The following is a 13,086-nucleotide window of genomic DNA, read 5'->3' as shown; positions in this document are numbered from 1 at the left end:
GCAGCCAGAAAAATTCAACCTGGAAATAAGAGACACAGAGGGCTGTTAACCATCGGAGCAGCCTTTCCATAGGACATGGCAGATTCTCAATCACTTGCAGTCTTTAAATCAACTCTTTCTAAAAGACGCACTCTAGCTCAACCACAAGTCACTGGGCTTGATGCAGGGATCAAAGTGAGCTTCTCTGGTTTGCATTACCCAGGAGGTCAGATTACATGATAACAGAGGTCACAGCTAGTCTTGAAATTTGATGTTTAACAAAAGCCAAATTTTCCTCCCTTTTTAACCAGCTATAGCGACAACCTCTGTTTCTGAATTAACCTGTTTGTAAAATGTGTCTAACACCAGCTACATACATCATAAACAGGCGTGGAAGGATTAGATTTTTATTGGTAAACGTCAATCTCACTGTACACACAAACCGATGCAAAAATATTTCCATCAAAATTTACAGGTGAGCCCAATAAGAAAAATGCTGTTAGAGAACTCATGAGTTTGATGTAAGGCTATTCGCTTTGCATCTTTTGCATGTGATGTTGACAACGGTTTTAACGGTTATACGGCTTTAACTTCTTGAATCTCTCCATCTGCTGTCATGAAATAATCGTCTTTCCCAAGCTGTTGTCTGATTGCCACCCTCTACTTTCCCGCAACTGGGAAAATATAAATCAATAAAAATTGTGTGTGGGGGGGGTGGAATGCTTAAAGCTAAACATCGATATTTTCTGTCAAAAATATAACAAAATCAAAATCAAATTCTGCCAAGCCGAATTATAAGGGATGGTGCAAGCCTTGACAGTGTTTTCAAAGAGTTTTGAGATCGGCAATTAAAGGACAACAGAGAAGTGCCCCGCATTATCAGTAATAATTTGCCCTGTATCTTTAATGACTTCTTTTTGTTCTTGTTGGTCCTAATTTTCAGCATCCTCACCACAGATTAGCAATGAGACCAATCTTGTTTCGTCGTTTCCTTGTATTCCCTTGACAGTCTGTATCCACCTGTTGTCTCTTGTTTTATACTTAGATTGGCATCTCCTGGGGGCAGAGAATGTCTTTTCATTCTGTGTTTGTACAGGGCCTAGCGCACGGGGGTCCTGCTCCATGACTGGGGTGCTTAGGTGCTATGTCAAAACAACTAAGTCAGTCACAGTTCTGAGGTTGTCAAGCATCTGTAATGCCTTACGAACCCCAGGACACGAACCAGGACCCGGCGTGTCTGGCTTGGGCTAATGATTCAACAGTGAAATATATTTAATATGTTTCTTTGGAAGCCTTCTAAGGAGATTGTCACAATGTACTCGCAGACAAATAGCTACTGGAGCCTGAATTTCCATAATAATACACAGTTCCTTTTCTCTGCTGCCAGGAAACCACATTCTGGCACCCTCTTTAATCCCCCTCCAACCCATGAAGGCCGCTCCTCGCTCCCCTTCCCTTTTTTAGTATAACTCACATTTGCAGGAGGAAACGCTGGTTGCTGATATTTGTGCACGGCTGTCAGTGTCTCTCATTGCCATTCTGGAGGTCAGCCTCCTCAGGGCGAACTGTGAGACACAGTGGGCCACTAAAAACCAAGAAGGGAGAACTTGGCCCCTCTGTGCTGTGCTTTGCCAACCTGCCCGCATCAGAGACAAGCAGCCACTGCTCAGGCATTCCCATGCATTCCCGATTCCTGGGATGTACACGTGCCCCGCTAATACCTACCTGGCAGCGTACACTGGGAGGAGCCCCAGGGGCTCTGATCATCTAAAATTAGAACATGCAACGTCAAACTAGCCTTCCCTCTCCCCCAGCTAGAGTGACTAGATGTCCTGATTTATAGGGACAGTCCTGATTTGGGGGGCTTTTTCTTATATAGGCACCTATTACCCCCCCACCCCTGTCCTGATTTTTCACACTTGCTGTCTGGTCACCCTACCCCCAGCACATGCATACAGACCCTGCTAGCAAGGGACCAGTGGACGCAGAGCTTAAAGCAGCGCTGTCCCGCCGGTCCATGGCCTCGTTGGTAGAAATGTCACTGCAGCCACAAGCAGAGCACAAAGAGCTTGCCCCTACAATTTATCACATAATGCACTGTGAAATGTAACCTCCCTCAAAATCCTAGTTGCTTCTGATCGGACAGGGCTATAGATCCTTACACTTATTGGCGTCTTTCACGATAAGAGATTCCACTCCAGTTACTTGTATTAGGTGAATTGAAAAATACCCTTTCTTTTGATTTTACAGTGCAAATATTTGTCATCAAAAATAATAATATAAATGAGCACTGTGCACTTTGTATTCTGTGTTGTAACTGAAATCAATATGCTTGAAAATGTAGAACATCCAAAAATACTTCATAAATGTCAATTGGTATTCTAGTGCTTAACAGTGCAATTAACACTGCAATTAATTGTTTTAATGGCGATTATTTTTTAGTTAATTGTGCGAGTTAACTGTGATCGACAGCCCTAGAATAAATCTAATTTACCGAAGCTGGCAGGGCCTGATGAAATTCATCCTAAGGTACTTGTTGGAGCAATTCTCTTCAAGAACTAATGGAGAACAGGTGAGGTCCTAGAGGAATGGAGAAGGACAAACATAGGAGAGCCCAGGGAAATATCGACCAGTCAGCCTCATTTCAATACCAGGAAAGATACTGGAACAAATTATTAAACAATCCATTTGTAAGTACCGTACCTAGAGAATAACAGGGTTATAAGCAACAGCCAACATGGGTTTGTCAAAAACAAATCATGCCAAACCAACCTAATTTCCTTCTTTGACAGGGTTGCTGGTTTTGGGGGAGCAGTAGTTTTCAGTAAGGCTTTTGATACAGTCCCACATGACATTCTCATAAGCACATTAGAGAAATATGATCCAGATGAAATTACTATAAGGCAGGTGGCACAAGCGGTTGAAAAACCCTACTCAAAGAGTCATTATTGATGGTTCTCTGTCAAACTGGAAGGGCGTACTTCGTGAAATTCCATAGGGGTCTGTCCTGGGTCAGGTACTCTCAATATTTTCATTAATGACTTGGATAATGGCGTGGAGATTATGCTTACAAAATTGGTGAACACCACTGCACTTGGAGGGGTTGCAAACACTTTGGAGGACAGGATTAGAATTCTAATAAATGACCTTGACAAACTGGAGAACTGGTCAGAAGTCAACAAGATGAAATTCAATAAAGACAAGTGCAAAGTACTACACATAGGAAGGAAAAATCAAATGAACCACTACGAAGTGGCGAATAACTGGCTAGGTAGTAGTACTGCTGAAAAATGGTCTGGGGATTAGAGTGGATCACGAACTGAGTATGAGTCAACAATGTGATGCCATTGAGAAAAAGCCTAATGTTCTCGGGTGTATTACCAGCAGGGTTATATGTAAGATTCAGGCGGTAACTGTCCTGCTCTATTCAGCGCTGGTGAGGCCACAGCTGGAGTACTGGGTCCAGCTCTGGGCACCACACTTCAGGAAAGATGTGGACAAATGGAGAGAGCCCAGAGAAGAGCAACAAAAATGATCAAAGGTTTAGAAAACCTGACCTATGAGGAAAGGTTAAAAAACTGGGCATGTTTAGCCTTGAGAAAAGAAGACTGAAGGGGGAACCTGATAACAGTCTTCAAATATATTAAGGGCTGTTGGAAAATGGAGAAAATTCAACACTGTCCATGTCCACTGAAGACAGGGCAAGAAGTAACAAGCTTAATCTGCAGCAGGGGAGATTTAGGTTAGATATTAGGAAAACTTAGCCCTAAGGACAGTTAAGATCTGGGGTAGACTGAAGATTTTTAAGAACAGGTTAGACAAACACCTGTCAAGGAAGGTCTAGGTTGACTTGCTGGTGCCTCAGAGCAGGGGACTGGACTAGATGACCTCTCGCGGTCCCTTCCAGCCCTACATTTCTAGATTCTGTGATTTTCAAACTTGGGCTCAGTGAAAGTTGCGTGCACTCAGGCCCTCTGCAGATCAGACCACTTGTATTTAGGTGCCTGCCTTTAGGCACTGAAATTTGAAATTTTTTGCTCTGTGTGTTCAACCTTAATTTCAGCCATTACTGATTTTTGGACTATGTACATTTGTAACCCTAGAGTTCTATCTGTGTTCAATTTGTGCATGTCTCTCTCTAAATATACTATATATCAAATACAAAGCCAAATTAAACTAGCCAGTAATTTGCTCAGCAGCCATTGACTTAATAAAGTAAGATCAAATGTTACCGGTATTATCCAGCATACCTCAGCAGTATAGATTCCACAACATGACATAACAATACTGCCTTAGGCTACTCTTTTTGCCAGTCCAGATCATAGATTTAATATTTGTCTCAAACACGTGCATGATGCCCAATAAACTTTTTTATTGTTATAATTACAGCCTTACCTGAATATAATCCACAGTGACAGATTTACTGTAAATTGAAAGGACTCATAGCATAATTTCTAGTTATCAAGAAGATATCCTTCCCCACCCCCACCCCTGGTTGAGCAACCAAGAGTAGGATTGGAAGGTGGGGCAATAAAAACACATGGTAAATTGCCTCAGTGGTGGGGTAAATCCCAACAGGATGATTTGCAAATATTCTATTTAGACAAAGAGATGAAGGACATTTGTATTCAGCTTGAAGTTGTGTTCACTCCTCATGGGCATTTCAAGCTGAAAAACAAAAAGAACAAAACGCAGAATTTCTTGCAGTCTGATTTGTTGCATACAAACTTCACAGGACTTTCTTGGGACTCCTGAGGAGAAACATTTCCTAGGACTTTACAAGACAGCAGCCACTTTTTCATTGCAATGAGCCCATTTTTAGCGGTGTTTACAGGGCTTGTGGTTTTACAGCAGTAAAAAGCTTATGAGGTGCTTAACTGAACAAGACCACGAACCTCGCCCCATACGGCCCACAATTCAGCATCAGCAGCCATGTGAGGGTGGGGACCAATCACTCAATGAGCAGGGAATGAAGCAAGGCAGGAAGAGGGTTACAGAGAAATGGACACAGGGTTACTCAACTGAGGTCCCATTTCCATTGTTAAAATGTAATGATTATTTAATCCATGTTCCTGCAATTCAGCATCATGAGGAATGAAGGTCCCAGTGTCCCAAAAACATCCTCCTCCGATTCTGACTCCAGAAATGCCAGCGTGAAGGTAGACAACCTCAGGCTGGAGCTTACAGACACCAGGCTTTCTGAGTAAGAAGCAGCTTCATATACAAGCTGATGTTAATTGGCCACTCCCTCCTTTCACACACATCTTCTTCTCACTCCTTTGCACAGCTTCCTCCTCTCCTATGAGCGAGCACAAGTAGATGTCCAGGAGTAGATTGTTCAGGAGTCCAAATCTGCGTAAAGGAAACTAAATGACCACCACCTTATTCATCACTTGTGAATCTGAATATTTGTAAACAGATTAAAAAGGGAAAACTGCCTTTTAGCCAAACAAAGTAATGTTAAATCCCTCCTCCCCGGAACACTCATACATACACGTACATGTCCTTCCATGTCAAAATGTCACACATGCCCCAAAGAGGGAGAGACAGGAGATAAAAGCTGACTGGGTGGGTTGACTCAGATCAAGATTCATTGGATGAAGGAAAGTATTAAACTTTTGTGCACACAGACTCAGACTTTAAGGCCAGAAGGGACCATTCATGATCATCTAGTCTGACCTCCTGCACATTGCAAACCACAGAACCTTGCCCACCCACTCCTGTAATAGGCTGAGTTAATGAAGTCTCACATCATGACTTAAAGACTTCCAGTGACAGAGAATCCACCATTTACACTAGTTTAAACATGTAAGTGACCCGTGACCCATGTTGCAGAGGAAGGCAAAAAAAACCCCAGGGTCTCTGCCAATCTGACTTGGGAGGAAATTTCTTCCTGACCCTAAATACGGCGATCAGTTGGATTCTCAGCATGTGGGCAAGACCCAGCAGCCAGACCCCCGGGAAAGAATTCATTGTAGTAACTCAGAGCCCTCCCCATCTAGTGTCCCATCACCGGCCATTGGAGATATTTGCTAATGGCAGTCGCAGATCAGCTAGATGCCACTGTAGCCAATCTCCTCATACTATCCCCTCCGTAAACTTATGAAGCTCAGTCTTGAAACAAGTTAGGGAGCAGTGAGGGCAAAAAAACCTTTGGAAGGCTTGTACCTTGTACCAGAACAACCACACAACAAACAGGTACAAGCTTGGCATTTCTGAAATATTCAATGACATCTGTCACTCTATCTTTTCCAATTGTGTCGGGAAGTACCCTATCAAAGGCAGTGACTCCTGGTTCTTGCACATTAACATTGGATCGGTAAGTCCTTTCTTCCTCCCACTATGTAGCATGCTACCTCCATCCAGAGAACAAAACAATTTAGTAGCTAATGAGAGCTAGATTTCAACAAGAAGTTGTCATCGTTGCTACACAACAAAAACGGGCCAAAGGATCAAGCACAACAGTTACAGTTTAATGCCATAAAAGGCTGTCATGTGGAAACTTGTTTCGGTGTAACACTGCCAGTATCTTGGGCCTCATCAAAATTGAGTAAACAAAACTCTTGACCTCAGCTGCAAACATGACAGCATTAGTCATCTGTAGGCCGACTGTGGCATCATATTTATTGGAGTGGGTTAAGGACAAAAGGCTTGGGTGGGATTAACATCAATGATGTATTTGAAACCATCAGACTTTTTAGCCTTGATGGACACAGTCCATCATATCCAGACAGCATCACGCATCACACAGCAGTCTTGCCTTTCATTCAGAACTGATGGTTGTTTCAAATCCATTAGCACTTGGAATTATACCTACCCTTGGGTCAACATGATGTTGCTCTTGTAAATGAAAGCTTGTAGGACATTAAAGTTAAGATATTCACAGATCACAAGAGAAGTCTTAGCTGTGTTAGGGGGATGCAAACATTGTTAACTTCACCGTATGTGGTCCATTCTCCACAGTCCCACTTGAGGAACAGAAGTGCATGCTTAACGCTCGGCACATAATTCACTGCTGTCCTGAACAGGACTGCTGTCTTGAAATCAGGGTGCATACTTAAAAAAAATCCTAACTCAAACATTGTATGTGGGGGCTGAACATTGAAAGCCTACTTTCGATAGGCCTGGCATAGCAGGAAAGCCCCACTGTAAGTCTTCTAATCATGAGGTTTTCTAACTTCTGCCCGGTTAGGGTGGTGCCAAGGTTACCGATATCCTCACAGCCCAAGACTGTGTTTTGCCATCATGACTGGAATAATTAAAACTAGGAGACATTCTAAAGCTCCATTCAGATTCCTGAGGCATTGTTGCAACATGAAAACAGATTATTTGGTTAGAAACACTCCCATCTCCCCAAACTTTGAGTCTATTGTAAGACCCATAAGATTTCTAGTGTAGAAATGCAGCAGGATTCTATACTGGGATGGAAAGGAGCTAAGAAAACCCATCCAGTATAAATGGATAGCAAGTAGCTGTGAAGTGAAGACTGTGGGATGTGCATTTGCTGTGGAATCAGGACTCTGGCTCCTGATAATGCCCTTGTGACAGCAAATCCACAGTGTAAGATCTAAATCAATCTTTTTTACATAGTCACATACACAGTGGCATCGGTGCCAGACTACTCCAGAAATCATGATGTGGTGCAGGGGCGCAGTGGAGGCTAGCTCCCCCGCAATGTAAATACCAGGGAATGGATCTCGGTTTCCGCCCTCCGGGTGGTTTCCATCCCCATGACTCTTGCAGAGGCGAGAGCAGGCACCAGCTATGTTTCCCCCCACGCACCCGGGGAGGGGGCAGAGACAAGAGCAGAGCGGCAGCAGGGGCTGGAATTGCCACCATGATGCAGGAGATTGGGCCAGCCACTAGGGAGCAGAAGGGACTACCAGCAGAGACACCCACAGTGTGGGAGGGGCCAGAGCACATGGACCAGCCCCCAGGCTGGGGTACCAGCACCTAGGTGGGTGACAGGGGACGTCACCGAGAGGGAGGGGAAAGCACTGGGCACCAGCTGCCCAGGAATGGCAGTAGAAACTGCCGGGATGCCCCTTCCCCGCCTGAAGCCGGCATTCCCCCCAGTCTCAATAGCTCCCCTCACTCCCTGTCGTAGCTCTCTGTCCCCAGTGTGTTGTACGGGAACTGAGACACAGAGGCTAAGTGATATGCCCAAGGACACACAGGAAGTCTGTGACAAAGCAGGTTATTGACTGAGGGGCTCCTAAATTGCAGGCTAGCCCCCATACCACCAGATCCTCCTTCCTCTCATTTTAATGACAGATCAGGAGAGAAACAACACACTCATCCCCCTAGAATTCCGCTCAAAGTTTGTTTAGTTTCTCTTTGCTTTCTCTTTGGATTTTAAAAGCTGTTCTTTGATTTAATGTCTCCCAATTTACCTTCCCGAATGCAAAAGGGGTGACTATGTCCATGCCATACTTTCAAGCTACAGGACGGAATGCAAGAATTCAGAAGTGGGCTGTGGCAAGTGTGTGACAGAAGGGCTTAGGTAGGTACAACAGAGGGATCCCAAAGTAAGTGGAGCTGTTGCTTCAAATATAGCATCAGTGTTTCGGATGTCTGGGACTCTGCTACGAAGCTGGTCGGATTCATTCCTCACAACTGATTAAACACCGATCTGATCCAGATTGTCAGGACACTGTTTATATACCAAAAGAATCCAAAGTGACAAGACACGTTAGGAGAGAAATGATTCCCTTCCTCCCAAATTAAAAACAACCACTTATACACGGAGACGCAAAATGCCTTTCGCACCAGGAAATGACTTGATATGGTTTATGGTCTGCGTGGTGGCAAGATTAGGGTCTACAATCAAGTGAACCATTAAAAGCAAGATTAATTGAAACCTTTCAACCAATGTTAGCTACTTACTGCTCTGTTTAGAGTGCCAGCGTTGTGGCCAGCCAAATCTTTGTAAGAATAGCCATACATGGTGAGTTTCTGAATTCTTCCTGTCCTCTGTCAAATGTTTTATTAGACAATAAACTGTGAATTATAAACACAAGCAGAGAGCAGCATTTGGAAATGCTACATGAGCAAAAGACCATGGATGGCTTTATAGTCTTGCAATACAGTAACAATTGGATTCAGAATGACAGGTCATCAGTGAGGTAGCTCAACAATAAGGGATATAACAGTTTTCACATCATAAGATACAGAGACAGAGTTCAGAGGAAATCTAAGGCTTCAGAAAGTAAATGGTTCATCTTCCAAAAGAATAATCTAGTGACAAAAGCAATTTAGAATCCATCCAGGCATACAAGTAAATTTTTAAAATAAATGCTGAAACACTGAAACCAATGTACGACAAACTGTTGTTGTTGTTAATGAATCACTGCTATTCAGCTATTTAGCAGGAATTATGTTCTTGCCTGGGGTTACCCTGGTAACAATAAGAAAAGGAGTACTTCATCGGATGCTGTAGCTCACGAAAGCTTATGCTCAAATAAATTGGTTAGTCTCTAAGGTGCCACAAGTCCTCCTTTTCTTTTTGCGAATACAGACTAACACGGCTACTACTCTGAAACCTGGTAACAATAATTCCTTCCTTGACAAATACACTTTATAAAAGTACTACTACATCTAACAAAGAAGCAAACATCACAGCCTTTAATTTCCCCTCTCAGAGGACTTAAAGGGACAGGACTAAAATTTCCTGGGCTTTCACACAACAGCAGTTTCCGTAGCCTGCTATTTCTCTGCTCTCACTGCACTCTGCCAGTTTTCAAAGGTTATTCTGCCTCTGCATCTGATAGAAATATCACCAAATGCAAGATACTGTAGATGGAGCGGCTGCCTCTAAATTTTGGTGGCCAGCAGAAAGTGTCTAGAAGATCTAGATTGACTATGCCTAAAAGAGTTAAATGTACCAAGGCAGAAACTTTTGTCAATAGAATTTTTTTTAAGGGCGAGAGGAATACGATACTCTTCAATTACAAACTTTTCGGACAGATACTTGTGCTCTGCATTAGTTGTATTGTTAAAGTTCATTGCATCCCCAAGATTACAGCAATCCATATCAAACACCAGCAGGCGATAAGGTAGCGTAATTTGTTTAATAAAGTGTTTTCTTTTTTAAAAAAAAATTTTATAAGACACACGTATTTCACGATAAATGATCAATGATACATGAAAAAAGACTGCACTCCCAAACCTGGTGTTAAACATAGATTGTACAATATATGGTAATGTACACAGATATACACATTGCTATGGAAACGGGAAGCACATGACACCACACAACGAAAATGAAAATTCAAGCTTGCTTTGAGATATCTCCAGAATTAAAGTCAGAATTTGAGGAAAATTGAATTTATTTTTGGAAACTGATCATGTGTTCTGTTATCATATGTTCTGTTACAATCGGCATGAAAACAGTCACCCTTCATTCACTAACCATGTGAAAACAAACGCAGATACACAGAAAAAAGCTGTGAATCATTTTCACTACTACAAATACATTTTACCTGAAACTGATAACATTCCTTTGGTTGTTTTTAGTACAGAATGATGGAGAGTCACAATTTCTTAGTTCTGTTTTCCTGCTTTTCTTTCTTTTCCAAAGTCTTTTAAGATCGACGCTGAGGATAACGTAAACTGTGAATTCTTAAGGATCCAACATAGCCTTTGTATGACAAACTGTTAAATGCAAAAAGAAATATGAATATCACTAGAGACATACAGGAAACTTACAGGCTTCTTTCAAACCACATGAAGAAAAATACCTTTGCTTGCAGTCATGTGAAGTCTCCTCCATGAACGTTTTTCCCTTTGCTACGCACACCCCACTTACCTACACCACTCTAGATCAGAGTTCCATTTAAAAACCAGGATAAAAATACACGGCTGAGTAGCTAAAATAAATAACTAATGGCACCCCACAAAAAGGAACAGCCCCCATCCAGTGGAAGATCTGCAGATTTGTATCTACGCAGTGTAATGGTGAGGCCAAAATTGTTGGGCTATTAACAAGACGTAGCAAAAATTTACTATGTGCTTCCCCTTCCTCCAATATTAAAACAAGATGTTGCAAACACAACCAGCCTCTGTTGCTCTTAAGTATAGACCATATAATAGTAAGCTCTTAAAGTAACCCTCTCTACCTTCTGGCTTGATTTCAGCAGTTATATGTCACAGAAACCTCATTTGTTTTGATTGCAGTGAAGAGAGAAAAATAATTCTCATATGCATAACAAAACTTCTTCGGTAAACAGCACTTAATTAGATCTCATTAGAAATCCTGCATTCTCATCTGGCAAACCCCCTGGCAAACCCCCGCATACATACTGCCATGGGTCAGAGCTCCTTTTGTTTACTAAAGTACATCGTAAATAGTGTCCGCAAAAATACAGTAATGGCAACTGGCCAGTGGAAATATTAGATTTACTGAATGTGTAATATGCCACTCCAGTACTAAAAATGAAGGGATCATCTAGTTTATCAGGAGACGTTTTGAAGAGTGAACTGTAGGCTAGCTGGTGTTAGTAAGCCAGCAGGATGTTAACAGGTAGAGAACATTAACAGAGCTGAGGACTGGAGCATGGGACTGCATACTCTATGATTCCAAGACAAAGAAATGTTTCCACTTAAAGGTTTCTCAAGATCTTCCCTGAACAGACTAAAGCCTTTATAGAGAACCTCCTCGTGCAACTTCATTCATTCATTCGCTTGGATCCAATAGGTATGGGACCTACCATACTGTGGAATTCATCCCTGTAGCCCTATGCACCAAGCGGCATCACAGATCAAAGCAGTTTCTAACCAATACCTGATAAATCATAGTCCAGCCTGAGCTCTATAGCTACAGCATTTGAGAGGAGGGACCAGGTCTAACTTAGTCACTGTGGTAATAAATGAAAACGATTAACAAACTGAGATCTCAAATAGCCATTCAAGGGAAGCACTGCCTTCTTATTAGTAAAGGAGAAAATTTTCAAAGGTGCCCAAGTGATTTAAGCAACTATGTCCTATTGATTTTCAGTGGGAAGCAGGCCCATCCCTTGGGCACCTTTGAAAATTCTACCCAGACCAGTAGAAGTGTTCAAAGAAAGGGTGGGAAGCCCTGTCTTAGAGACCTCAACCATGTCCGAGATTACAAGATACTCAGGGACGTGGCAATTAAAGAGGACTACATGTCGGATCAAAACGTCTCGATAGCAGCTGCCAGGATGAACGGAAAGGGCCATTTGTCCAAGTCATCCTCAAAAATATTTAGAAATATTAGGAAGTTAGGGAGTCATAACTGGATGACTCATTTCTGGTCTCTTTTCCACTTTTAGATGGATTCCATAGCAACTCTTGGAGACAATGTTTTCTGGAGATAAATTATGGTGGCCACTGCTTTCACAGAGATGCCTCACTATTAGGGAAAGCTAGGAGGGCAAAATATCTCAGTGCCTCTTAACGCTGAAGAGGACAAAGAATAGGATTTCCAGACAGGCCACCAGAGAGCTTGAGAATAAGAATTTACTAGACTCCAGCTAGAATCAGGTCCAGATTCAGCTAAATCTCTATACACTAGATCTGGATTATGGCAGACATGAGTGGCTGTCAGGAGTTAAGAAGTCTCTCCCAAAGGCATTTATTACCACGCTCAGAACTGTGGGGAATGGATTCTAATAATCCTATCAACTGTCAGGATGTGGGGTATTCTCTCAGCCCCAAAGAGTCACAGCTGTTTTTGTTTTTACAAATAATATTTTTATGACTGTTACCACTGAGTGCATTATTTTCACTTAAGTATATTATAGGCCAAGACAAAGTTCAGGTCTCTTGAGTCAAACTAACAACAGACCCAGCGGGGCTTGATTCTCATTTACACCAAGGCTATTTTACACTTCTCTGGCAGAGTAAAGGGGCCTTCAAATGGAAGGAAATTACATTTGTACCCACTCTAATGCCCCCTCTGTGCTGCCATTGTGGTGTAAAAAGGCTTGGGTGTAAATGAGAATCAAGCCCAGATGTTTTTAAAGACAAGGGATTTTGAGGAATAAAGCAGCGAACAACATATCAGGAAAGCCTGAGGTGTTGTGTCTGGAAAAGAAGGATGAAAAAGTATAATTGATGATGCAGTTAGTGTACACAATGGATATA

General features: G+C 42.4%; 1 protein-coding gene and 1 long non-coding RNA gene across 3 annotated transcripts in view; both read right to left on the bottom strand.

Annotated features, from left to right (window-relative positions):
• Nucleotides 1-370: 370 nt before the first annotated feature.
• On the bottom strand, nt 371-8,007 carry LOC142071663 (uncharacterized). Its single transcript, XR_012667885.1, has 2 exons — nt 2,474-8,007; nt 371-1,564 (listed from the first exon to the last, which is right to left on the bottom strand). It is a non-coding gene; the product is annotated as an uncharacterized LOC142071663 (long non-coding RNA).
• A 2,028-nt stretch (nt 8,008-10,035) lies between these two features.
• The window catches only part of DTD1 (D-aminoacyl-tRNA deacylase 1), a 98,545-nt gene continuing 95,494 nt past the window's right edge, over nt 10,036-13,086 (bottom strand). For both annotated transcript variants that reach the window (XR_007355573.2, XM_048842457.2), the window contains one exon: nt 10,036-10,632. The gene's annotated coding sequence lies outside the window, so the exon portion shown is untranslated. The remainder of the gene's footprint in view (nt 10,633-13,086) is intronic.

The sequence above is a fragment of the Caretta caretta genome, chromosome 3 (genome assembly GCF_965140235.1).
Source record: "Caretta caretta isolate rCarCar2 chromosome 3, rCarCar1.hap1, whole genome shotgun sequence".
NCBI classification, from domain to species: Eukaryota; Metazoa; Chordata; order Testudines; family Cheloniidae; genus Caretta; species Caretta caretta.
This window is presented reverse-complemented; position numbering and strand designations above follow the sequence as displayed.